The sequence below is a fragment of the Ovis canadensis genome, chromosome 18 (genome assembly GCF_042477335.2).
Source record: "Ovis canadensis isolate MfBH-ARS-UI-01 breed Bighorn chromosome 18, ARS-UI_OviCan_v2, whole genome shotgun sequence".
In the NCBI taxonomy this organism is placed as follows: Eukaryota; Metazoa; Chordata; class Mammalia; order Artiodactyla; family Bovidae; genus Ovis; species Ovis canadensis.
In genome coordinates this window covers 35,513,497-35,538,213 of record NC_091262.1, presented here as the reverse complement: position 1 = coordinate 35,538,213, position 24,717 = coordinate 35,513,497, and the positions used below count along the sequence as shown (strand labels likewise).

The 24,717-nt window shown below is 49.1% G+C and overlaps 1 protein-coding gene, 1 long non-coding RNA gene and 1 pseudogene across 7 annotated transcripts in view; 2 read left to right on the top strand and 1 right to left on the bottom strand.

The window, feature by feature from the left end:
• Positions 1-24,717, top strand: part of HOMER2 (homer scaffold protein 2) — a 128,555-nt gene that overhangs the window by 50,385 nt on the left and 53,453 nt on the right. Inside the window, exon 1 of one of the 6 annotated variants that reach the window (XM_069560399.1) lies at positions 17,988-20,197. The exons of 4 other annotated variants lie outside the window; for them this stretch is intronic. The gene's annotated coding sequence lies outside the window, so the exon portion shown is untranslated. Of the gene's footprint in view, positions 1-17,987; positions 20,198-24,717 lie in introns of those variants that run through there. One more of the 6 variants, XM_069560397.1, reaches the window with a different exon arrangement.
• LOC138423948 (small ribosomal subunit protein eS27-like) lies at positions 10,019-10,264 on the bottom strand (annotated as a pseudogene).
• Positions 10,708-15,028, top strand: LOC138423950 (uncharacterized). Its single transcript, XR_011250536.1, has 3 exons — positions 10,708-10,816; positions 11,154-11,268; positions 13,534-15,028. It is a non-coding gene; the product is annotated as an uncharacterized lncRNA (long non-coding RNA).

Here is a 24,717-nt window from a genome sequence, read left to right as displayed (position 1 = left end):
ACAAGTGGTGCTGGGAAAACTGGTCAGCCACTTGCAAAAGAATGAAACTAGATCACTTTCTAACACCGCACACAAAAATAAACTCAAAATGGATTAAAGATCTAAATGTAAGACCAGAAACTATAAAACTCCTAGAATTCGTGTTCTTAAGATGCATTTTCTAGAGGCCAAAGGCACCCCGAGAGTCACGTGGGAGGTGGACCCACAGCTCTTGATTGTTGTAACAGGAGAAAGGGAGAGGCGGAGCTGCCAGCAATTCAGGTATTTCTAGACTGTTTGAGTGGATGGTGGTGCCATTGACTGAGATTAAGAACACAAGAGGAGATGCGTTTTAGGGGAGAGAGTTGATGAGAGTTTAGTCTGGGTGAATATGGTGAATTTCCACTTATAGTGGGTCATGTGCAGTGGCCTCTATCAATAGAAATTCAGCTCTAGCACTCAGCAATTAGGGTAGAATCAGAGGTACAGATTTGAGAGCCATCACCTCTGAGATGGACTTGATCACCCAAGGAGAGAGTGGATCAAGAAGATGAAGATGGGAGTCTTCCCTGGCCATCCAGTGGTTAAGGCTCTGCGCTTCCAGTGCAGGAGGTGTGGGGAACTGAGATCCCACATGCTGCGCAGCACAGCCAAAAAATAAAAATAAATAAAATAACAATAAGAATAATAAAATATTTTTAAAAAATACTTTAAAAAGATGAAGATGGAACTCTGGGAAAGGGCACTAGTTGAAGAGAAGGAAAAGAAGCCAGGGGGTGAGACTTAGAGGTGATGATACTGGAGGCAGGCTGGGGGAGAGCAGTTTTGCAAAAGCCAGGAGAGAGGAGGCTGAAAGGGAGGTGTACTCAACATGGGTGAAGGCCTCGGGAAGCTGGGTAGGGACCCAAGGTGCATGCTGTTAAATCCTGCTGTGGGGGTGGGAGAGTTAGGGCACTGATGGATTTTAAGAGCAGCTTCAGCCAGGTGTGAAGGCACAAATCCATCTGCAGTGGTTTAAGGAGTGAGTGTACGGCAGGGGAATAAAGAAGTCAGGCTAAGGTGGAGGATGAGTCAGGGTAGTAGGAAGGCTGATTTCATTTCATCAGTTGAGCATGTTGGGAGGCTGAGGGGGGAATAGGAGTGGAGGTTGAAGATATTAGAGAAAGATGACAGGCAGTGTGGTTGGCACAGGGAAGTGGATGGCAGGAAGGAACTAGAACAAGAGCTTTATGCTGGGAGGATCACCCTTAGAGACCAGGCAAGGTGCAGGTATGGTGGCATTTTGAGGCTGAGGTGGAAAGGGGAATGAGGAAGCTGGGTCGCCTGGATTTCCTTCTCTGTGTGAGCTAAGGAATTGATCTGAGAATGAGGGGGTAGATTAGGAAGAGAAGAAACGGTTTGATACAGCTGACTGTGGGCAAATACAGATTTGTGAGCAGCCTTGCAGTGCCCATTGGAGACTGAGGAATGTGTTGGTAAATGTGCTAGTTGCCAGCCTGTGAGGTGACCTGGGGGCAGGAACAGAGGCAAGCAACCCCAGACCCAGGGGCTGGGCAGTCAGAGATGGCCAGCCCAGTTGGACTCCAAGTGCTTTACCTTCCGCAGCCCTGGGGGATGCTGTATGGAGGAGGGGAGAGCCTACTTCATCTCCATCAGTCACCTCTCTGCCCTCGCTTCTCCGAATAGCCAGCCATTGTTCTGTTGTTAATAATCTTCCAGACCTTTCCTAAAAAATGCATTAAAATTTTTGCCAACACGACCTCTTTGAGTAATGAGATCTGTAAGTTTATTAACCTCTGTGAGAAGTAGATTTCCTTGCTCCGTGGGAGCAGATAATCTCTTGGAGGGAATGAACATTAATGTGGTGACCCAGAGGGTCAGCTCAACACCTGAGGGCACAGGCTTTTCTGTGGGGATGGCTCATCTTGTGCCCTTGCCCCCATCAGCTGACGTGGCATGTGCCCCATGGAAGGAGGGCTGGGCACTTCTGCATAGCCCTCTCCTTGGTCCCGCTCTGAGACCTGCAGTGGTCCGCAGTTGAGACAGTCAGAGAAACCAGCATAGCAAGACCTCGTCTCTTTCCTTCCTTTCTCCTGTGTTTTGCTCTGCTGGGTCTTCCTTGTGGTGTTTGGGCTTCTCTAGTTGTGGCACTCAGTCTCAGTTGCCCTGCGGCATGTGGGATCCTGGTTTCCCAACCAGACATCAAACCTACATCCCCTGCATTGGAAAGCAGATTCTTAACCACTGAACCACCAGGGAAGTCCCCTTGTTTCTTTTGCTGAGTCTAGTTCTCTAAGTATGAGGAGGGGAGGGTTGGGCATGATAGCACTGAGTTGTATGCAGACAAGAATATCTAGACAGCAGGTCTGTTCTTAGAGGCCCAGGAACCCACTGGAGTCGGAAGGGCTTTAGGACATGTGCTCTATGACCATGTTGAAACACATCCTCTGTTGTTCCAGTGGCAGCCTTCAAATCTGCACATCTATTGGACAGTTGGCATAAGCTACTTGCAGGGCGTTCAGCTAAGGATCAGCAATCCATGACTTCATCCTCATTAGTTTGGTGTTTTTGGTGTTTCAAGTCTGTTCTAACCTCGTCTGACCTACCTGCCGTCAGTGTACCTGAATGCTTGGCCTGTGCCTCTCTATGTGGTTTATCACATAAAGTTGATTATAACAAAGTGTTATATCAACATAATGTCATAATCTGCTTCTTCCCACCCTTGCTAACTAGACCAGCACAGTCCCATAGAAATACGAAGCCACATATGTAATTTTACATGTTCTAGTTTCCATTTAAAAAAGCAAAAGAAACAAGTGAAATGAATTTTAATGTCTATTATTTATTTATTTATTGGAGTATAATTGCTTCACAGTGTTGCGTTAGTTTCTGCTGTAGGACAAAGCGAATCAGCTATAGGCAACATCTATCCCCTCCCTCTTGGACTTCCCTCCCACCCCATCCCACCCTCTCGGTCATCAGAGCACTGAGCTGAGCTCCCTGCGCTATAGAGCAGGTCCCCACTGGCTTACTGTTTACACATGGCGGTGTGTATATGTTGCTGTTTAGTCACTAAGTCGTGTCCAACTCTTCTGTGACCCCGTGGACCGCAGCCCCCCAGCTTGCTCTGTCCATGGGATTTCCCAGACAAGAATACTAGAGGAGGTTGCCATTTCCTTCTCCAGGGGATCTTTGTGATCCAGGGATTAAACCTGTGTCTCCTGTTTCTCCTGCATCGGCAGGTGGATTCTTTGCCACTGAGCCACCTGGGAAGCCCCAGGAGTGTATATCTTATCAGTCCTAATCTCCCACTCACCCCTCCCCACCCTCCGTGCCCACATGCCCACTCTCTACATCTGCACCTCGATTCCTGCCCTGCAGATAGGTTGATCAGGATCATTTTTCTAGGTTCCCCCTTTATGCATTAACATACTACATTTGTTAATTCTAACATATTTTAGCCAAATATGTCAAAAAATATTATTATTTTTAACATGTAACAATTTAAGTCAGACACGGCCCCCCTCTTATTTCCATGGAATTCTCGTTCTAGTGAGGGAGACAGATTCCACCTGTCTCTGCCCACTCCCAGCCCTCTCTTCCCCCTGCGAGTATCCACAAATAAAATAGCTGCAAGTTGTACTCGGTGCCATGAGGGAAGGAAGCAGGGGCTGAGCCCAGCTTGAGGCCGTATGTTTATGGGCTGCCTCCAAAGAGGTGACATTTAAGCTGCTCTATCACGTGAAGAGCAGGAGCAGATCGTTCTAGGTGGAGGGAGGGACGGGGTTAAAGACCCAGTGTGGGAAGGGGCTGCCCAGAATGTTTCAGAAACTGAAACCTGTGGGGCTGGCTGGCAGCGAGGGAGGGAGGGGCGCCCAGGCCAGGGTTGGAGAGTGGGTAGGCATGAGGGCAGACCAGATCTCATAGGCTGTGGCATGGACGATGGCTTATATTTGAAATGCTGTGAGAGCAGATAAGACTGAAGGGTTAGGACAGACCTGTGGGTGGTTAAGATTCTGTACTTCCAGTGCAGTGGATGTAGGTTTAATCCCTGGTCAAGGAACCAAGATCCCACATGCCAAGGGATGCTGCCAAAAACAAACAAACAAACAAAAGACAGAAAGGTTTTAATAGGCCTGTGACAGCCCTTCCTATGTTTTAAGAAGACTTCTCTGGTGCTCTGTGCAGAATGGATGAAACGGGATAAGACCTGAAGCGAGAAGTGACAGGGCTCCTGTGTTCTAGTTCAAAGAGGATGCTGGCTGAGCCCGAGAAGGTCACGGAGGGAAGGAGAGAAGTGAGCAGACTGCAGATGGTTTGGGGGAAGATTTGTTAGAGCTTTCATAGAGATTGGTTATAAGGTAGGAATAAGGGGGAGGGAGGGAATGAGAAGGATCCCTTTGGTTTGGGGTTTAAGCAAGTGGTGGCCACTCGACGCGAAGAGCTGACTCTTTGGAAAAGACCCTGATGCTGGGAAAGATTGAGGGCAGGAGCAGGGGACAACAGAGGATGAAATGGTTGGATGGCATCACCGACTCAATGGACATGAGTTTGACCAAGCTCTGGGAGTTGGTGATGGACAGGGAAGCCTGGTGTGCTGCAGTCCATGGGGTTGCAAAGAGTTGGACACGACTAAGCGACTGAACAACAATCAGGTGTAGGGAAGCCTGGAGGAGCAGAAGGTGAGGGGTGGAGTGGGAGACTCAAGGTCAAATGGCCACATCATGTTAAGTTTGAGAGGGTGTGTGGAGCTGGGCAGAAGGCAGGGAGTTAATGTAGCTTGGGTTCAGCAGAGGTCAGACTGGAAGAGACTGGGCGACTTCTTGATGGATTGAGAGGGAAGGCAGAGGAGGAGAGGGCTCAGAAGTGTCCATTTTCCAGGTGGCAGTAGAGCAGGCGGAACCAGCAAGAAAGATAGAGGAGAAGAGCCCAGGGAGGGAGGGAGGATGGGGCTGTGTCTCAGTGGGGGCTTGGGTGTCAGTGTTGAGTGCTGCGCAAGTGACCTAGGGCTGAGTGGTGTGGTGGCTGGTGGTGGCCGTGACCTGAATCCAGACAGCGGCGAGTCAGGTGGGCCAGGCACCAGGTGGGCTGAAAGATGAATGGGACGGGGGTTGTGTGAGGGAGGTGTGGACCACTTTCTCAAGTTCTTGATTGGAACTTCCGTGCTGGTCCAGTGGCTCAGACTCCATACTCCCAATGCAGGGGACCCAGTTTTGATCACTGGTCAGGGAACTAGATCCCGCATGCTGCAACTAAGACTATGCATGTGTGTGTTAGTCACTCAGTCCTGTCCGACTCTGTGCAACCCCATGGACCATAGCTCGCCAGGCTCCTCTGTCCATGGGATTCTCCAGGCAAGAAGACTGCACTGGATTCCCATGCCCTCCTCCAGGTCGTCTTCCTGACCCAGGGATCAAACTCGCGTCTCCCACATGGCAAGCAGACTTGTTACATCTGAGCCACGAGGGAAGTCCCTAAGAGTTCGCATGCTGCAACTAAAAGATCCTGCATGCTGCAACTAAGACCCAGCACAGCCAGACGAATGAACGAGTGAATGGAGTTGACAGCTGAAGGTACGGAGTGATGAGACAGTCACATGAGAGGCTGTGGGTAAAGGGAGAAGGTATTTAAGATAGGAGAGCTCCAGCATGTGTGGATGCTGGCAGGAGTGCTGCCCAAGAGAAGCAGGGTGACCCAGGGGCCTAGGCCTTACGGTGACAGGAGTGGGGTTCAGGGCATCAGGGGAAGATTGTCCCTTGGAGCAGAGAGAGGGAAGGAGGGAAGGAGGCCACAGTGCGAGCAGATGGAGGCAGGTCTGGGTGTGGTGGAAGGTGCTTGAGCTCTAGTCCAGGACTCTTGTTTCTCGCCAGGATGTATGAGGCAGGCTCATTAGCTCAGAGCAAGGGTGGAGGACTGGGGATGGGAATCTGAGGTGAAGAAAACAGAGTAAAATTGTCTGGGACCGGGTGGCCAGCCTCCCAGAGAAACCTAGGCTTTGTGGGCCATTGCAGAGAGACAGTTTGAGGTCAGAGAACATACATTTAAAGTGAGACACGTCCACCCAGTTTTGTCCACCCCATTGCTTGGGTGTGGACGCAGAGGAGGCAGGTGGCAGAGTGCATCAGGTTGGGAGACAAGGAATTCCCATAGAGTGGGGAACAGTGATGGTCTGTGGGGAGGGCATGGGCCATTCAGGGAAGAAAGTGAACTCGCTGAGGGGCACGGGGAAGAAGGCACTGGATGGGAGGCGCTGAGTCCAGGGCAAGGGGTTTGTCCTGTGGGTGGGGGTGCTGACAGGAGGTGGACAGAGGATGAGGCAGGCTCAGAGCTGAAGCCCCCATTGGTGGCAGGAAACACTTGGAGGCTGGCACGGGTGTGGCAGGGGGCAGGTGACTGGAATGGCCTCACCTCCAAGGGCACAGACAGAGCCACACTCTGGGGGCCACGAGGACACCAGCCACCCAACTCCCCTTGGGTTCCACTTTTGTGGAGGATGAGAGGAATGGACCGGCTGTGTGTGGCGGGGCAGTGCTGTCCTCACGGACTAGCTTTGTGTCAGTTACAAAGCTTTGTGAAGGTGAAGGGCGTATTCTGGCTAGACAGCTGGTCCTGCAGGTTTCAAGGACTTCAGGAGATTTGAGAGTGTAGGGAGGAGGGAAAGACTGGCTCCAATTTAGCAGGGAGGACCAAGAGCCTGGATGATGCTGGGTGACTGGGAGGGTGTGGTCCCCTGGCTGTCCCCCAGGTAGAGGGATGAGAAGTGAGATGTATCTTTCTGGGCATGTGAAAGACCTGGGGATTTGAGTTGGTGGTGAGTTCCCTGTGAGTCAGCCCCCGTGATGTGGTTGTCTCGAAGGCTGGCTAAAACTTTGAAGCTCTTAGCTGAAGTATGAAATAAGTAGAGGTGAGGGGTCTGCTGCATGTGACATCCAGAATGTTGTGTTTAGTTCTGGGTGCCAGAGTTCCTCTGATTTAGGAAAGAGAGCAGAGCTGGAGGGGTCTGGCCACATGTTTCCTAAGGATGACACAGAGAAAGGTTTCTTTCTCTTTATCTGTTTGTCTTAGTTGCAGCACGTGGGATCTTTGTTGTGACATGCAGGATCTAGTGACCCGACCAGGGATCGGACCTGAAGGAAGGTTTCTTAAAATAAAGTTTCTAGGGACTTCCCTGGTAGTCCAGTGGATAGGAATCTGCCTGCCAACGCAGGGGACATGGGTTTGATGCCTGGTCAGGGAAGATTCCATGGGGCAGCTAAACCCACGAGCCACAACTACTGAAGCCTGCATGCCTAGAGGGTGTGCTCTGAAACCAGAGAGCCCACCACAGTGAGAAACCCACACACTACAACCAGAGAGCAGACCGTACTTGCCACAAGCTTGTGCACAGCAACAAAGACCCAGCACACCCAGAAATAAATAAATACACAATTTTTAAAAATGAAGTCCCTATGTGCAATTCAGGGGTCTGTGAACACCCATCCCCACAAACTGTATGGAGCACTGTATATGTGTATGTTCTTTTCTAGGGAGGATGGCTATAGTTTCTGATCAGATTTTCAAAGCAGCCCTTGACCCTAAAGAAAGGCCTGTTGAAAGGATCTGGGCATGTTCAGCTGAGAGAAGAGAGAACTTGGGCCAAGAGGCAGGGGCAGGAGAGAGCGGCTTCCACGTAGAGGACCGCTGCCATTCGGAGGAGGTGGTTTACTCCTGTGGCCACACCCGGATGGACTGGGACCAGAGGGAGGGAGGCGCAGGCAGAGGGTTTGGCTCCATGGGGGCTGAGGGGGCCTGAGCGCACCTGGGTGTACACGGGTGGGGTGCACACAGGGCAGAGACAGGAAGAGGTGGCCTGTGATGACTCTGAAACCGTGTCCAGACCTTCTTGCTCTGAGAAGCAACAAGCTCTGGGCTCTGCCAGGCTTTCCTGTAGGGTGAGGATGTGGTGTTGTGGGCTGAGCTTCGCTGGGAGACGTGAAGCCCCTGCAGTGGCTCAGTGCAGCTCAGTGAATGAGTGCTGAGGCCCCAGAAGCCTGCCCGCCTTTCCTCAGACCGTGTCCTCTCAGGTGTCGGCCCCTTGCCCATCCTGGGGCCTCAGTGGACCCCTCTGTGATGTGGCGTGGTGAGTGTTCCCTGGGCACAGACTTGAGGGGTGCCTAGCCCCAGCCCACATCTCAGCCAGGGCTGTGAGGCCACCTTCGCGGGCCCTCAGGCGCCCACCTTGGTGGACTGTGTATCTCTTCTAGGATGTGGAGCTGGGTGAGACAATCTCTGAATCGGGCCTGGGGTGGAGCAGAGTATACTAGTTCAGGGTCCCCCTCCCTGCCCACACCCAGCATGCTCCCAGGAAGTTCCTGGCCTCCCGCCTGACTTTGGCACTCACAGCATCCGATCTGCTAAGTCTGAAAGCGACTCCCCTGGGACAAAACTGAAGATTAATCAAGTTTGACTTTTGTCAGAGCTTCCTCTTTTATTTTTTCTCCTCTCAGTTTTTTTCTTTCTTTCTTTCCTTTTTTTTTTTTTTTTTAAAGCAGGCATGTTTCACCAAAGATGGAAAATCCTGGAAAATTGGAATCCCACCACCTGATTGAAAGCCCTATCACTGGCTTCAAGGGAGGGAGCTTTAAAAAGCCACTCCTTGGCTTCTCCCATGAATTTTAAATATTCTGAAAGCTTTGCCCACAAAGGCAACAATGCCTCATCCCTTGAATAATTAAATAGAGCCCACTGGGGATGGCAGGACAGCATAGGCCCAGGCACACTGTTCCTCTGGGAGCCTCCTTCTCAAGTGGTCCTTCTCGCAGAGAGATGGATGCGGCTGCAAACAGCCGTCTTTCAAGCAGTGGGTAAGGCTGGCACAACCCTGTCAGTGTCACGGAAGCGGATGAAGGTGTCACGTGATATGGCGCATGTTTTCCCTGAGATACCGGCATCCAGCAGCTGTTCGCAGTGGCCCTGTGAGGTCTTGGTTGGTCTTTCTTGTCCCTTCACTGCCACGTGACTGCCCATGCAAGGTGTCCATGGCCTTGGGCCGTACCCCCGATCTCCCAGCCACTGCAGTATTGACACTGGTTTCTCTGTGTACTTGGTGGAAATTTCTGGAGACTCTGTGAGGGCAAGAGAAGGCTTTTTTGTCTTCTGGCAGCTGACCTCCCCTCAGGAGCCATGGTAGCATCTTGGAACTGGCTGATTATTTCCTGGCTGTTTTCCTGTTCCATAATTACACAGGCTCTTTATCTGTGAGGCCACAGAATGGTGTGCTGGACAGACAGAGGTTGTGCCAGACGGTCACTGTGCTGTCTTACTTGAATTCTGTGGAAGATTGAGTTTTGCTGGGAGGAAAGGAAGGAATATTTGTTGATTATCTATAGGTATTATTTCATTTAAGCTTCATGTTTTATGGATAAAGAAATGATTTCAGAGAGGTTAAGTTACTTGGCTAATGTCACACAACCAGCACATTGAGTGGGCTGGTGGTTATGTATGTTGTCTGACTCTGAGACTTGTACAGTTCCAGGAGAAATGAAAAACACTCTTTGTTTCAAAAGTACAAACTTGAGGTCTAAAGGAAGAGACGTGTTTAAGGAAGCTCTGTTAGCACACCTTCCAAACAGCAGGGGTTAAGAGCAGGTATCTTTAGTCTGTTGTGAGCACATAGCCATTCACACAGCTGAGTTTTCTTTATTTTAAAAAATTTATTTATTTATAGCTGCACTGGGTCTTCATTGCTGTGTGCGGGCTCTTCTCTAGTTGAGGCAAGTGGGGGTCTGCTGTCTAGCTGTGGTCTGCAGGCTTCTCATTGCGGTGGCTTCCCTTCTTGCAGAGCCCAGGATCTAGGTGCTTGGGCTCAGTAATTGTGGTGCACAGGCTTAGTTGCTTCGCAACAATGTAGCATCTCCCTGGACCAGGAATCAAACCTGTGTCCCCTGTATTGGTGGATTCTTAACCCCTGGGCCACCAGGAAAGTGCCTCTTTCTTTCCTTTTTAAATCTAAAATGTGCTTTTTCTGATGGTTTCCCACTCATCTGGATTCAGGGTGCTTTTAATGCTGCTTCCATCTGAAAGAGCGTCTGTCTGCAAGCCTGGCTGTTCCTCTTGTAGGCTGGCAGAGGACAGTGGAGCAGCTAGCACGCGAAGCTAAGTCTGTGCCTGGCTAGAGATGGCTGTAGTATCCTGGGCATTTCACATCCATGAGGTGGGAACTGGGGCTCCACACCAGGCGCTTCTTCTTGCGTGTCCTCTTCTCCTCTTCTGGAGAGGGATGGAGGGGATCGTTTGTGAGAGGCATGTTCTGGTGGGGAAGTCGTCACCACCGGAACACAGCCAAGTTTTCTACAGATTTCTTTCACCCTGAATCTACTGAGCCATTCCTCGGTCTTCCTTTTCTCATCCTTCTCTCTTCCAGTTTCTCTCAGCCCTTTTTCTCAGACCTCAGCAGAGGTTCTCAGAATGACTTAATTCTTCACCCTTGTTGAGTTGTATGTTGCAATCGACATCTATTAAGACGTTGTTCAGATCACGTAATAGGAGTCCAAGTCCCCAATAAGTAAACCTGTTAGGCTGGGTCTGTATCTGATGACTTACTTCGATATTAATCTTGACACAGGGCAGGGTGGTAAGATCACCAAAGCCCACACTGTTCTCACCTGCTTTTTGGCTGTGAATCGGGATGTTTCTCATATTTGCCAGGGGTTCAGGTGTTTAGCTGATTGCCTGCATTGCTTGTCTCAGAGATGCACAAGAACTCTTCGTTTCCCCAAGTGTTGTGGCTGCTTTGTTGCAGCTGAGGTTCTCCTGAATGGAATAGAAGGACCCGCCTGTCAGGAACCTGAGAAGCAAGGTACTTGAATGATGTGACTTTCAGGACTGGTTTCCCCGGCAGCACTTCATCTCTGTAGAAGAGGGAGATTTTCAAGCTCCTCCATCCTGGGTGAGAGGTCAGACTAAGTCTGAAGTAGTGAAATTTGGTTCTCTTTGTGCCTTTTACAAAAAGTGTTTGGCTTATTTATGTGTCTTTTTTTCCTGGAGCAAATCTCGTACCCATGTATGGTGAAACTAACCTAGTGAGCCATGAGTTCAGTTTGAAGAGGAAGTCACAAACTGAAGTTATAATCTGACACCCAGATAGGACACTTCTCTGGTGGTCCAGAGGCTAAGACTCTGCACTCCCAATGCAGGGGTCCCGGATTTGATCCCTGGTCAAGGAACTAGCTACCATATGCTGCAACTAAGAGTCTGCATGCCACAACTGAGAGTCTGCGTGCTGTAACTAAAATATCCTGCATGCCACAGGTAAGACACAGGGCAGCCAAAACAAATGGAAATACTTTTTTAAAAACCCAGTTAGGATCTTGTTAAGTGTTTTTTCCAGAGAGGAAGTTCATGATTGAAGGTCCTCTCCATCATGCTTTTAGAATGAATTTTTTCAGGTAGCCACTGAAACTATTCTTGATGACAGGGAAAATGAGTCCCCCCTGCCCCCGCGCCCCGCCATCCACGGGATCAAATATTTGCACAGTGGCGTCAGAAGCTGCTGTATGCACTCAGATCTCTATGTCTGAGGGCTTCTGATGCTTCGTGCTTAGGCTTATCAGAATCAACAGCTTTATTTAGGTCACCTGTATTCAGGTGCCAGTCAGTGGGGACAGAGCCAGATCCAGGCAGTCCAGGAGGAGATGACCCTCGCAAGCAGCCAATTTAGCCCAGCAACGGATTTCTTAAATCTGAACTTTGCTCCTCCATTCTCTCAATTAAGTAATATTTACTGAGTGCTTCCCGGGGTGACTAAGATGGATCTTGGCCTCTGTCCTTGTAACGCTTACAGTTTAGCAGAGGAAATGGATATTGAATAATTATGCAAGTGATTAAAATTCATTCATTCATTCAATAAGTTTGTTGAGTTTCTGGTGTACCAGGTGCTGCTCGTGGTGCTACAGGCAGGAACCAGAAAGACAAAAGTCTCTGCCTTACTGGCCCTTACATTCAAATGAGATGCACAATAAATCAAATGAAAACAAGTAAATTATGTAGCATATTAGAGGTGGTAAATACTGTGAGCAATAGAGCAGGGAAAGATGATTGGGAGTAGTAACTGGGTGGGGTGGGTGAGTGGGCACCAGTTGCAGAGAGTGGGGTGCATTAAATGAAGATTATTGATCGGTTTCGAGTTAGTGACAAGGAGTTGGAGGGGCTGAAGGCAGTGCAAGCAACTGGCAGGCCAGTTGGAGGGATCATGTGTACGTGTGTGCGTATTGAGGTGACTGAGAATCAGGACGGGAGTCATGTAGGAGAGATGGCCCATTATCCAGGAGCTGAAATCATCAAGAAATGAGGGGGAGTGACATGGAGGTTGGTGCTTGACAGCAGCAGTGAGGGGTAGAGGATGACAGGGCCTGATGACAAGAGATTGAAGACTGGGGAGTTGGAGGAAAGAGGGAAGAGAATCACCTGGAGTAGGCAGCAAGGAGCTTGGTGATCGGCTGTGAAAAAATGCCTGCAGGGGAGGTGCCGTGTCCCCTGAGGGTGGATCACAGGGGTGTCTGGCCAGGGAAAGAGAGGCTCAGCAAGGCTCCTGTGATACTGTGATTTATAATAAGAAGTAGATGATTGGTCTTCGTCCTGTTCCTGGCACAGAGCTCCTGAAACCCTTGGAATTTCCTGTGAAGAGAGCTCTAAAAGTGTCTTGTTAGGTTGAGGAGGTGACCTTTAGAAAGCACCTAAGTATGGGGACCCAACTACGTGATCGTTGTCATTCAATTGCTCAGTTGTGTCTGACTCTTTGCAACCCCATGGACTGCAGCACCCCAGGCTTCCCTGTCCTTCACCAATTCCCAGAGTCTGCTCAAACTCATGTCCATTGAGTTGGTGATGCCATCCAACCATCTCATCCCCTGTTGCTCTCTTTTCCTCCTGCCCTCAGTCTTTCGCAGCATCAGGGTCTTTTCCAATGAGTTGGCTATTCATATCAGGTGGTCAAAGTATTGGAGCTTCAGCTTCAGCATCAGCCCTTCCAATGAATGTTCAGGGTTGAGTTCCTTTAGGATTAACTGGTTTGATCTTCTTGCTGTCCAGCGGACTCTCAAAAGTCTTCTCTAGCACCACAGTTCAAAAGCACCAATTCTTCAGTGTTCAGCCTTCTTTATGGTCCAACTCTCATTTCCATTCATGACCACTGGGAAAATCATAGTTTTGACTATAGGGACCTTTGTTAGAAAAGTAATGTCTCTGCTTTTTAATACACTGTCTAGTTTTGTCATAGCTTTTCCTCCAAGGAACAATACATACATACATAAATATTTTTTAAAAAGAGATGTATAAGGATTAATGTATTTGCCCAGAGACCCGTCAAGGCCCTCAAGAAGGCTCCTGCCTTAACATGGTGGCCTGGGGTGGAGGGTCAGGGAACAGGTGCGGGGCCTGACTGGGCATGCACTCGGGAAGGGATCCAGAGGTGCGTGTTGGGCTTAGGTGTTCCAGGTGACTCCCAGCTTATCGCTGTATGTGCCCTTGAGTAAATTATTTCATCTTTTCCTCCCATTTTCCTCTGTTAAAATGAAGACACAGGCACTGACTGTCAAGGTTGTTGGGAAAAGGAGGTGAGCTGTTTTCGTCAGTGCCCAGAGCAGTGCGAGACAACCACAGATGATCAATACACACCGGAACCTCTGCGAAATACCTTTTCTGAGGTGCTGCTGATACTGCTGGTGGTATGGATCTCAGCATTGCGGTAGGAGCGGAAAGCCATCTCTTATTTAAAAGACAGACCCTTTAGGAGAGGAGCACGGGTTGCACTGAAGATGTGCGTGTGTTTGTGTGCTGTGCTAAGTCATTTCAGTCGTGTCTAGCTCTTTGCAACCCCATGGACTGTAGACTGCCAGGCTCCTCTATCCATGGGATTTCCCAGGCAACTATACTTAAGTGGGTTGCCATGCCCTCCTCCAGGAGATCTTCCTGATCCAGGGATCGAACCTGTGTCTCTTGTGTCTCCTGCATTGGCAGACAGGTTCTTTACTACCTGGGAAGCCCATGAATGTGCACGGAAGCCTGAAAATCTGAGGATGGAATCTTGAGGCGGATAAAAATGGAGCAAGGAGAGGTCTACACACAGGCCATCTGGGCCTTCAGAGGGGACGGGCAGTGTGTCCTTGGCACATGGGAAGTAGTACGGCTGTTCCAGGCCAGACTCTGGGCACACGTAGGCCCCAACTGTCTAGACACCTGCTGGCTGCCTGTTTCTGCTGGAAGTCGAGTATCAGACCTTTTCCAAAAGGGGAAAGAACCTGTAGAAGATCCAGTCTGATAAATAGCGCCCATGTGATTCATCAGAGCACAGCACAGAGGGATAGGAAAACAGGTCGTTCTTCTAATAGTCACTTCTTTCTGTCTACTGAAGACCCACCAACGCTCTGTACAGTCTCTTCCAAACCTGAAGAAGTATAAGTGGAACTTGGCTGTTTGCTCTAACACTTTTGTTCTCTGTCTCTGTGTACCTTCTCTCTCAGCCCTTTCTGGTTTTTTTGTTTGTCTTTTGGCTTGCAGGACCTTAGTCCCCTGGCCAGGGATAGAACCTGGGCTATGGCAGTGAAAACGCTAAGTCCTAACCACTGGACTGCCAGGGAAGTCCCTCATCCCTTTGTTAACACATTATTAACAAGAGATATATTAATGTTTCTTTTGTTACCCAAACATTGTTGACCAGAGACATATTAATATGTTTTTAGAGAGTGATACGATTAACATCACTGTGTGAACTTGTTAGAGCTTAAAATTGATCAAGGGTTCATCATACATCTCATGACTGTCATTATCATTCACATTTTGCTGCGTCAGGTTTTCATTCCAACCTCGTGTAAAAATGGAAGTTTATTATCGTAAAATTTTCAAAAATGACGTGTCATGAAATTTTGAGTGAAGAAAATTTTTCAGTGAATTTCATATAGATATTTTCTGATTGTCCAAGTGATGTATATACTAGTGTCTCAGAAGATGATAGTTCTTCAGAATACAGTTATTCAGACGATGTGAATATTAGACCAAAAAAAAAAGACAAAAATTACCTTAGCGATTGATTCTGATATGGACAGTGAACATGAACACAGTGCTGGAGAAGGCTCCTTTGCCTCTACAATTGAAGACAATATTTCACAAAAATTAGACTTTACAGGTGTCTCAGGTATAACTTTTGAGTGTAATAGCCTGCAAAGTGTTGGTGAAATAATAGAATTAATATTTTGGCTGGCCAAAATAGGAATCGCCAGCCATAGGCCTTAGTTTCCCCTGGTCAGTAATGAGTTAAGGCATGTTTTCTGGGTGCCGGGCTCTGGCTGTGACACAGCACATCAGACATAGTCCTGGCCCTTGTACTTACCCCAGTAGGGCTGTGCTTTCTGGCCTGGCAGGGCGCCCTGGAAAGGTCATCTGCACAGCACCTGGGATAAAGGACAGAGTTGCTGGTGGGAGCCACAGGCTGGGCCTTCTGCTGACCTGGTGCAGCCTGGAGCTAGAGGGTCAGTACCTCGCTGCACACCTCTGTGTGTGTGCATATGTGTGCACGCACTGTGTACATGTGCACTTGTGTGTGTGTGTGTGTGCTGGGAGGAAGACAGTCCCTAGCAGTTCTCCTGTGGGGAAGGGGTCTCACGGCTGTCCAGCAGAGATCTGCTTCTCTGCCCTGTGGAATTTCATAGGATTGTGCTTGCCAGACAGCGGCTGGATACTGTGGGCCCTCTGGGACGTGGGTTCACTGAAAACTTGGGCCTCAATTTCAGGTACTTCCTCTACCAGAGTCCGCAGGGGTTCTGGAAATAACCTGCTTCCTGGTCAAGGCGGCCCACAGCCCAGTGTGGGACACAGCACACCTGCAGCCACCAGAGACAAAGCAGAGCCACATGAGGGCCACGAGGGAGACACAGAGCTGGGCTCCAGGGGCGGACTCTGGGCTGGCAGTGGACCCAGGTGCCTCTGCCAGAGGAGGCGGCGTTGCACTTTGATCTGAAAGGTGGTGGGGTTCTGACCAGTGGGGGTGGCCTGAGCGGTTGGGGGATGCCCATGAATAAGAGCCATTCCAGGGAGAAGGCACAGGTAGGGACAAGCAGATCTGTTCTGTCAATCCTGTAGGCTGGAACAGGGGTTGATGGGGAGGAGGAGACAGTGGCCAGTTGAGGTCGTGGGTTTGGGCTCCAGTGGGGCACGGCGCACTGCCTTCACAGCCCCGGTGTGAAGAGCCAGGCAGGGTGGCCCCCTGTGGTTAGTCTGAATGGAGTGCAGCTGACTCCGTGTAGTACCAGAGAATCCAGCACAAAAAGGCTTTCTTGACTCACGTATCGCTCGTTTGGGGTCCTCAGGGCTGACTTTGAACATGGCCTCAGCTCCTCCTGGGCCAGCAGACACCTAAGGCTGGGGGGGTCTGTGGAGCTGCGGGCACAAACTATTTCTGTGCTCCTTCAAATGCCCGTGTTTATTTTTAAACTTGAGCCTTTGTAAGGCAGGAATGTATCATGCCAGCTCTGCTTTTGAGTAAAAAAGGTCCCCTTGGGCTGATGGAACCTGCAAAAGATGATCCCCATCTAAAGTTGTCCCTTCTCTTCATTTAGTGTCCTGGTGCATGTATGCAAGCCTTATAGGGAAGGCCACAGAAGTAATTTGCTTTAAAATTTTAAAAAAAAAATCCTAGAAAGAGGAAACCCGCATGCAGGTCGCCAGTCCTGTAACTCGCACTGGCAGATCTGTGTCAGGCGCAGTGGTGCTCCGACAAGGAGGGTCTGTGTGTATCGGAGGCAGGCGGGAGGTGACAAGCTGGGACGCCAGCCTGACCCCTGCCATCACCACCCTCACTTCCCACGCAGAAGAGCCCGCGGAAAAGGGGCTTAGAAGAGACCGTCTGTTATCTTTTAAGCATGTGCAAGTTATAACTGAAAAATTAATGAGATTAACATAGAGTTCAAGATGGAGGTCTCAGCACAGTGCTTCTTTCTACCTTTCCTCCCCAGAACCCATTAAAATGATAATAAAGAGATTATTAAAAGTATAATCCTATGACAGCAAAGCGAATGGGAGGGAATTATAAGCAGCTGAGAGACTGGAACACATTTCTGGATGATAGAAGGCAGGTAGAGGCATGGCCATGTCAGAAATGTAGAGACACCCAGAGCCCAGTGGGCCCAAGAGGAGGGGCCAGTCTGCCCCACAGAACCCCAGAGAGCCTCCTGACGAAGCCTGTGAGTCCATTCCAGAGCAGGAACGAGACGTGGTGCTGAAAGCTAGGATGTTTTTCTTTCTTTTTTTAATTTTTTTTTCATATAGACCATTTTTAACATCTTTATTGAATTTGTTACAATATTGCTTTAAAAAATTTTTTTTCCATGTTTTGGGTTTTTTTGGCCTCAAGGTATTTGGGAACTCAGTTCCTCAACCAAGGATCGAACCTGCACTTCCTGCATTGGAAGCACAGATTTTAACCACTGGACCACCAGGGAAGTCCTAAAAGCTAGAACTTTAATGGACGGTCTCAGGAGAAGATGAGGACAGGTGGGCTTGGTTGGCAGAGGCAAGGCTGGGGTGTGGGTACTGGCATTCTATCAATAGAATAAAGCCTTGCACCTGGAGGGGTGGGATGGGTAGGGGTGCGAGGGAGGCTCCAGAGAGAAGGGACGTATGTGTAACTTATGGCTGATTCACGTTGTTGTATGGCAGAAACCAACACAACACTGTAAAGCAGTTATCTTCCAATTAAAAAAAAGAAAAAGGAATAAAGCCTTCCTTGGTCCTGTGTGGATCTGGGGCCAATGGATGGCGTTTGAAGCCCTGGTGCCTGCTTGGTTAGGTCAGCTAGGGAGGGCACGTGGAGTGCTCTCATGCTGAGGAGCCAGGAAGAGGAAGAGCCAGCAAAATAAATGTCTAATCAGACAACGTGGGCACAGGACAATAGACAGTAAAGCCGGGCCTTCAAGGCTCTGAGGGAGAATAATTTTTTAACCATTGAAAAAAAATTTTGTATCCACTGTCTCCCACAGATGTCAGGCCCTAATCACTGGAACCTGTAGTGTTACCTGATAAAAGGGTCTCTGGAGGCAACTAAAGAAAGGATCTTGAGAGAAGGAGCTCAGTGTGGATTATCCCTGTGAGCCTGATGCAATCACATGCGTCCTTATGAGGGAGAGGCCAAAAGAGATTTTACTGCACACAGAAGAGAGATGGGGATGTGAGCTCAGCAGAGGGAGACCTGAAGGTGGAGGGACAGGTCTTGGTAGCCCCGCAGCTAGAGAAGGCCAGGTGGCCGGATTCTCCCCTGGAGCCTGTGGAGAGAGCTTCCTCACACCTTGGTTTTAGCAGTGAAGGTGATTTTGGACTTCCTACCTCCAAGCTGGGAGATGATAAGATCCTTTAGCTTTTAAGAAATATTTATTTGTTTCTTTGGCTGCCCCGGGTCTTAGTTGTAGCATGCAGGATCTTCGATCTGTAGTTGCAGCATGCAAACTGTTAGTTGCGGCAATCTAGTGGAATCTAGTGCCCTGACCGGGGATCGAACCCCCAGACCCCTGCATTGGGAGCACGGAGTCCCAGCCACTGGACCACCAGAGAAGTTCCAAATCCTGTAGGTGTTTCTTTGGGTCTCGGTCTTGGTTGGTCTTCGTTGCTGCATGCAGGCTTTCTCTAGTTGCAGCAAGTGGGGGCCACTCTTTGTTGCAGTGCATGGGTGTCTCATTGCAGTGGCTTCCCTTGTTGTGGAGCATGGGCACTAGGGCAAGTGGACTTCAGTGGTTGTGGCACACAGATTTAGTTGCTCCTCAGCATGTGGCATCTTCCTGGACCAGGGATCAAACCCATGCCCCCCTGTATTGACAGGCGGATTCTTATCTATTGCGCCACCAGGGAAGTCCCAAGACCCTGTACTTTTAAGCCACCCAGTTAGTTGTAGTTTGTAGCCCCAGGAATCAAATACACTGAGCCACCCTCATCCAGTGTCAGGGGACAGTGAAGTCAGTTATAGGTATACAAGAACTTAAGATTTATTCGCACTCATTCTGATTGTCTGTGCCAGCCACACAAGGGTGAAGTCTAGTAAGGAGGCAGCTGGGGGCAGAAAGAGAATGGATGGCTTCCGGGAGCCTAAAGAAAAGAACTTCCAGACAGACGGCTGTGAGTGGGCCTCAGAAGCACCCAGTCCAAATTAGGACTGGAAGCCGTTGGCTCCAAGAATAATATCTCCAGGACAGAGACTGGAATGGATTCCAGGAAACGTTCAGAGAGAACAAGAAGCTGGAAGATACGAGGGTTATAGGAACATGGGCTGTTTCTTTTCTCAATAGGAAAAAAAAGGCAGTAGAAAAACTCCACAAAAAATAAAAAACAATTGCGAGCATGTTGTGATCCAAATGTGAAGCACACTGAGATACCACCTGCCTTGAACAGTGGGGAGCATGCTGGCAAGGAAAAGCTTCTCTTTAAAAAATAAATTTACTTATTTATTTGGCTGTACCCAGCCTTAGCTTTAGGATCTTTAGCTGCGGCATGTGAACTCTTAGTTGGGGCTTCCTCAGTAGCTCAGCAGCAAAGAATCTGCCTATAATGCAGGAGCCGCAGGAGACGCGGGTTTGATCTCTGGGTCAGGCGGATCCCCTGGAGGAGGAAATGGCAACCCACTCCAGTATTCTTGCCTGAAGAATCCCATGGGCAAAGAAGCCTGGCAGGCTGCAGTCCATAGCGTCACAAAGCGTCGGACACGACTGAAGCGACTTAGCGTGAATGAACGAAGGAACACATGCGCAGACTCTTAGTTGTGGCAGGCAGGATCTTAGTTCCCCAACGAGGGATCGAACCCGAGCCCCGTGCATTGGGAGCACACAGTCTTAGTCCCTGGACCACCAGGGAAGTCTCAAGAAGCTGCTCTTTGACCTGGATGCTGGGAACCTTTCCCTCCTTGGAGTGCTTGACTCCTGACTTTGAACTGTGCAGAAGGAAATAGGGTCCCAGTGCATTTCTTGGCTCTGCGGGGAGCAGTATTTATATAGTCACAGTCACGCTCTCTTTTTAAATGGTGATGTGGTGCTCTATTGTGTTCATATGTTAACTGCACTCTTGCTGGTGCTGGATATTCCATTTAATTCCTGCTTGCCTTTGACTTTTTTTTTTTTTTTTTTTTTTGGTAACTAATGCTGGAGTCTGTGGTCACTTTGACCTGTGAAGCCTCTTTGTGGGGAGAATTGAAGAACTGAATTGTCAGGTAATGTGTAATTTACATACAGTGGGGGGAGGTGTCCTGGGTGTAAGTGCCACTGCGAGATTCCGGAGGGAGGTGGCTACTGGACTCATCGAGACTGTCCCCATGACAGGGCCTTGGTCCTCCTGGATCCTGTCCTGGCGAGCAGCCTGGTGCTGCTTCTGAACAGCAGCCCGTGGGCAGAAGCGGGGTCAGGTACATGGCCTTACAGGTTTGGTGCCTGTGGGAGAAACCTGAGCTTATTTACATGCCAACAGAAAGGCTCCAGAAACAAAGAGAGCTATTGTTGTCAGCAAGGTCAGAATTGCCCAATCTTCTTGATGTCATGCACACATAGAAAATATTTGTACAGCTCACGGATAAATGCATAAGACTGTTCACAGTCAGAAGTGGCCCATCCAGGCCCTCCAGTCACCCCAGGGTCTGCTCTGCCCCCAAGGGTTGAGGAGATCTCCTTGTCAACAAGCTACTTCCTCCCAACCCAGTGACATCCTTGTACAAATGAGAAGGAAGACAGCTTCCAGATACCCAGTCTGCCAGGCAGTAGACATTGTCAGTGTGCCGACCTTTTATGAGCACGGTGATGAACAGATGCCCTCTGGGCTCTGTGCTGTGTGAACCTGTGGCTCAGCATACCTGTGGCCCGATTTAGGATGCTGCTAGGAAGACGGCTAAGGGCCTGAACTGCTGGGGGGCAGACGGAGGCTGGAGATGCTCTTGCCATCTGCTGGCATGAAACTCCTGGGGTTCTGCTATTCTGACAGATCTGAAGGTGGGGACACCTGGAATAGGGCTGCAGGGGGGTCAGATTGGGCGCCAAGCCCGGGAGAGATACCCAGGGGAGCATCTGGGGGCAGACCTCTGGGCATCGTCATACAGCAATGGCGCTTGAAGATGTGGACGTGAGTGTGTGTGAGAGTTCCACGGAGGAGAACTCAGGAACAAGCAAGTAAGGCCCTGTGGTCCATCCCACGCCTCTGCTAAGATAGGGCCTGATATTCAAGTAGAGCATAGAAACAAGCCTCCCGTGGGAGGGGAATCTGAGCACTGTGATATCCTGTCCCGTGGCTCATGGGCAACCACCCAGCCTGGTCAGGGATCCCAGGTAGCAACCTCTGGCTGCCGTGCTGAAGACCTCAGCTCTGCACCCTCAGGTGCTGGCATTTTCCACCAGTGTTCACTCGGTGCCACTGCCAGGGTGTGCTGTCCAGCACAATGTTTCATTCATCTGTCTGTCTGTCCCTAGGGCCAGGAGTTAGATTTTTGAAAATAATCTTATGTGATTTATTTTTAACTCATTTTATTATTATTTTTGCTGCACTAGGCCTTTGTTGCTGGTCTTGGGCTTTCTCTAATTGCAGTAGTTGGGGACTACTCTTTGTTGCTGTGTGTGGGCATACCATTGCAGTGGCTTTTCTTGTTTCAGAGCACAGGCTCTCAGCATGCAGGCTCAGTAGTTGCAGCATAGTAGTTGCAGTTGCCCTACAGCATATAGGATCTTAGTTCCCTGACCAGGGATTGAACCCATGTCCCGTGCATTACAAAGCAGATTCTTAACCCCTGGGCAACCAGGGAAGTCCCCCAAGCGTTAGATTTTTGAAGGACTTTTAAGAGTGCAGATAGAGGTCTGAACTTGGGTGCTTGGGTGATGAAGGGCTCCAGCAACCCTGCCTGCTCTCTGCCCCGGGTGGCCTTGGGAATCCACTGCCCAGGTGTTCTCCACAGCCCGACTCTGAGTGGCCGCGAGGAGTGTAGGGTCCAGTCCTGTAGAGCTCTGGTCTCAGCAGCTGTCCCAGGAACATTCCCTGGAACTGAAGGAGGCCTGCTTTGAGTCCCCCACGTCTGAGCTGTTGGACCGGATGAGCTGGTTATAGTTTTGCCCTTGACATTATGGGAAATACTAGAAAGGAACTTTTGCTTTCTTGGGCACATCTCATATGATTTCCACATTGCATCAAAGCCAAATCATTTAGTTTAGCAAATATTTTGGATTTACATTGTACATCCAAGCTAGTTTCATGGTGAGTGCAGCCATGAAATTAAAAGATGCTTGCTCCTTAGAAGAAAAGCTCTGACAAACCTGACAGGGTATTAAAAAGCAGAGACATCACTTTGCTGACAAAGGTCCATGTAGTCAAAGCTATGGTTTTTTTCCAGTAGTCATGTACCGATGTGAGAGTTGGACCATAAAGGAGGCTGAGCACCAAAGAAATGGTGCTTTCGAACTGTGGTGCTGGAGAAGACTCTTGAGAGTCCATTGGACAGCAAGGAGATCAAGCCAGTCCATCCTAAAGGAGATCAACCCTGAATATTCACTGGAAGGACTGATGCTGAAGCTGAAGCTCCAATACTTTGGCCACCTGATTCGAAGAGCTGACTCATTGGAAAAGACCCTGATGCTGGGAAATACTGAAGGCAAAAGGAGAAGAGGGAGGCAGAGGATGAGATGGTCAGATAGCATCAACGACTCAATGGACATGAATCTGAACAAACTCTGGGAGACAGTGAAGGACAGAGAAGCCTGTAGTGCTACAGTCCATGGGGTCGCAAAGAGTTGGATATGACTTAGCAAACTGAACAGCAACCACAGTTGTGCACACAGGAGAGAGGTGCATTGCTCGTGCATGTCAGAGTGAACTCACTGTGGCTTAAGAACAATGGATTTATTATTGTTTACTAGGTTTCCTTCTCTTAAGACACACAGTGTCTCAGCCTCATAATATTATACTAAACATGTCAACTTACTTGGTGCTGGGATTGTTGCTGTCCCCACGGGGGCAGGTCCTCCCTGCTTGTGTCTTTGGTGTCACATGCAGTGTCCTTGGGTACAAAGAACTGTCCAGCAATTCCCATCCAGGGGCCTGGGAGGGTAGGAGCCATGCCCCAGCTATTTCATTATTTCCCCAAGACAAAGGGCAATTGTTCTGCTGTAGGCTCCTTGGGCAGGTAACTAATGCACTTGGCTGTTTGGCTGGAATCCTAACAATTTTTGAGAGCACCTTTGTGAAATCCTGCTGATTAGAAAGCTCTCTGGTAGTTATATGTGACTTCAGTCCATAAAGAAGTGAGAAAACAAATTACTCTTTCATAAATACTGCCTGGAAGGTTAAAATCTTTCCATAAATGGAGTCCACAAGGATGATATGAATAATAAGTGACTACTTCTTGGTTCACTAGGTTGGAAGTGGATTAACTGTGAGTTAGAAACAAGCCCAAACAACCGCTAAACCCGAGGGTTCTGACTTTTTCTGGGGTAGCTGGTGGTTTGGAAATACCCAGCCGAGCTCAGAGGGCCCCTTGGGATCTCAGTTCTGTTGGTGCCAAATCCCCATCCAGCTTCAGTCATTTCTGTTCCCTTGTGATCTAAACTTTTTAAGGAAAAATAGTTTATTGAGGTATACTCTTGAGTGCTCAGTTGCGTCCAACTCTTTGCAACCCCATGGACTGTAGCCCACCAGGCTCCTCTGTCTATGGCATTTCCCAGGCAAGAATACTGGAATGGGTTGCCATTTCCTCCTCCAGGGGATCTTCCTCACCCAGGGATCGAACCTGCATCTCCTGCATTGGCAGGCAGATTCTTTACCACTGAGCCACCTGAGATGGCATACCAAAGTCTGTACATAATTGATGTACACAACTTAGTGAGTTTGGAGATAAGAACATCCTGTGAAACCATCACCACAGCCTACGCCATAAAGACACCCATTCTTTCAAAAGCTTCCTCATGGCCTTCTTGCTTATCGTTTGTGTATTTGTGATAAGAACACTTAACAGAAGATCTACTCTTTTTGCAAAATCGTAAGTGTACAATATAATATTAATTGCCGGCCCCATGCTGGTCAGAGTTTGGTGGGTTTTTTTGGCTGACCACCAGGGAAGTCCCTATATGAAGTTCTAAGAGCACCTATCCCTCTCCCTCTGTCAACCATGGTGTTTGGGGTCCTGTCACACCTGTCTTGTTTGGTCTGGGTAGTTCTACAGTTGACCTCTAGGTTGGAAAGCAAGCGACTGGCCTCTCTTGCCCAGACACGATCTCAGGTTGTAGCAAGGCTCACTGTCTTTACCTCGCATGCATTCAGTAACCCTAGTGTCGCTCTTGCCGGAGACAACCCTGGCGCTGTGGTCACCATCCCATGGTCTTTCTTGTGCACTTGTAGGTCCAGAGTGCCCTGGATTCTGAGGCGGAGGCCATGGGGATCTTGTTCCTGGGGTGTTCCTATGGAACTGCAGAGTGGATGATTGCTAACTTAATATATATACTAGTGTACACATTTATAAGAATGAGATCATAGAATGATGCTTTCCTGTAATCTCTTTTCACTTTAATACTGTATATTCTTATTAACATCTGTAGTGTTAGTGTTGGCTAGCTTTGGTCAGAATTCTGGAGCATCTGAGTTCTTTTTGTTTTGTTTTCTCTGAATAAAGAGATTTTGAGTGACACCGGAGCCCTTCAGGGTCTAGCTAGCTCTGTTCAGAAGGATAGAGGACACAGACTGGACTCAGCAACACCTGTTGGCCTC